The 2416-nt window shown below is 37.9% G+C and overlaps 1 pseudogene; it reads left to right on the forward strand.

Annotated features, from left to right (window-relative positions):
* Nucleotides 1–219: 219 nt before the first annotated feature.
* Nucleotides 220–337, forward strand: LOC118982139 (uncharacterized; annotated as a pseudogene).
* Nucleotides 338–2416: the final 2079 nt, after the last annotated feature.

The following is a 2416-nucleotide window of genomic DNA, read 5'->3' on the forward strand; positions in this document are numbered from 1 at the left end:
CGGATTTCTCAAAAGAGACCTTACAGGCAAGAAGGGGCTGGAAAGAAGTATTCCAAGTCATGAAAGGCAAGGACCTACATCCAAGATTACTCTATACAGCAAAGCTTAGCTCTTCATTTAGAATGGAAGAGCAAACAAAGTGCTTCTCAGATAAGGTCAAGTTAAAGGAGTTCATCATCACCAAGCCCTTATTATATGAAATGTTAAAGAAACATCATTATTGCTCCCCGGCCTTTTGGCTAAGATCAAGTGTAGTATCTGTCCTTATCAGTTTAAAGAAATTTATCTAAGAAAAAGAAGATAAAAAACATGTACAGTAAAATGGCAGCAAACTCATAATAATTAAAACCACACCTAAAACAAACAAACAAAAAAACTAAGCAAACAACTGGAACAGGAACAGAACCACAGAAATAGAGAACACATGGAGGGTTATCAAAGGGGAGTGGGAGGAACAGAGTGGGGGGAAAGGTACAGAGAATAAGTAGCATAGATGGAAGGTGGAAAATAGGCAGGGGGAGGGTAAGAATAGTATGGGAAATGTAGAAATTAAGAACTTATGACACATGGACATGAGCTACAGCAGGGGAAAGTGGGTGGGAGAGGGTGTGCAGGGTGGAGGGAAGTGAAGGGGGAAAATTGGACAACTGTAATATCATAATCAATAAAATATATTTTAAAAAATAAAGATAAAAATAATCAAATAAAACACGCTCCTGTGTATAATGTGCACCCACGTTCTTGGTCTAAACTTTCAGGGAAAAAATCTTTTGTCTTAATTTTTTAATTCAATTTTGTATTTATTTATATTTTGATATAAAACTGATTATTGTGTTTCAAAGTAAAAATAAAATAATAAAATAAAATGAAGGGAGAAATCAACAGAAATACAGTCATAGTAGGGAATTTTAACACTACATTGACTTTAATGTATAGATCTTTTAAAGTGAAAGTCAATAAAGAGACAGTGGCTTAAAATGGCACACTATGCCGAATGGATTTAATTGATATCTTCAGAGTATTTCATCTGAAAGCAGCAGAATAATCATTTTTTTCAAGTGCACATTGAACATTTTCTAGGATATACCATATGTTAGGATACAAAAAAAGTCTCAGTTCATTTAAGAAGGTTGAAATCATATCAAACATATTCTCTGACCACACCATTATGAAACTAAAAATCAATGACAAGAAAAAAAACTGAAATATACACAAAGATATGGAAACTAAATAGCATGTTATTAAATAATGAATGAGTCAACAATGAAATCAAGGGAGAAATCAAAGTATAGCTTAAAACAACTGAAAAATACAACACAACAAACTGAAATCTGTGGGACACAGGGAAAGCTATCCCAAGAGGAAAATTCATAGTATTACAGGCCTATCTCAAGAGACAAGAAAAAGGTCAAATAAACAATCTAAATTTACACTTAGAGAGTTCTGGCCAGATATAAGCATATGTAGAACCCCTTTGCTCCTTGCACAACCAAAAGGAGGATAACAACCAATCTAAAATCAATAAACAACCAGAAGTGCCAGAAAATCAAACTACATGGAACTCTGACAACCAAGGAATTAAAAGAACAGTCAACCAGAACAACCAGACCTGTACGGAGAGAACCTGCAGTGAGGTGCCGGACTGTGCAGGCAGGGCTGGCTTCGGCGATGCATCTGATGATACAGATGGGGCTGACTGAACGGAAAACTGAGACTCCAAGCTGACTGTGGACTATGACAGTTGCCATTGTGGGAAAAACTCCCAGCCTAACAGGAGAGTTCGGTGGAAAGGTGGGGCTAGAGCCAAGCAGGTGAGCTTCATTTTTCCCTCTCTGGCCCCTCCCCAACAGGCACAGCTGCAGTTGAGCAAAGAGGGTTGCCCTACTCTGGGGAATACCTAAGGCCCTGCTTCCTTACAACTTAACAGGTGCCCTGAGACAAAGAAAAAGGGCCCAAATGAAAGAACAGAGCAAAACTTCAGAAAGAGAGCTAAGCGATGAGGTGATTGCCAACCTATCTGCTTGAGAATTTAAAGCCCTGGTAATCAATATGTTCACAGATCTGATTGAGCTTGGTCAAAAAATGAAAGAACAAATGAAAGATACCCAAAATAAAATAAAGCAGAATATTCAGGGGACCAACAGTGACAGGAAGGATACCCGGACTCAAATCAACAATTTGGAACTAAAGGAAGAAATAAACATCTAACCAGAACAGAATGAAGATATAAGAATTCAAAAAAGGGAGGACTTCCGCCAAGATGGAGGCATAGGTGGAAACACTGTGCCTTCTCCCACAACCAAGTTTGAATAAAACAAAGGTTTGGAGAAACAAAGACACAACCAAAGGACAGAAAATTGAATTATACGGAAGTCCGACTACATCTAACCATTCAACGGGGACGGGCTCTGATCCT

Source organism: Sturnira hondurensis, unplaced genomic scaffold, assembly GCF_014824575.4.
Source record: "Sturnira hondurensis isolate 20B ecotype Veracruz unplaced genomic scaffold, ASM1482457v3 Scaffold0024990, whole genome shotgun sequence".
Taxonomy (NCBI): domain Eukaryota; kingdom Metazoa; phylum Chordata; class Mammalia; order Chiroptera; family Phyllostomidae; genus Sturnira; species Sturnira hondurensis.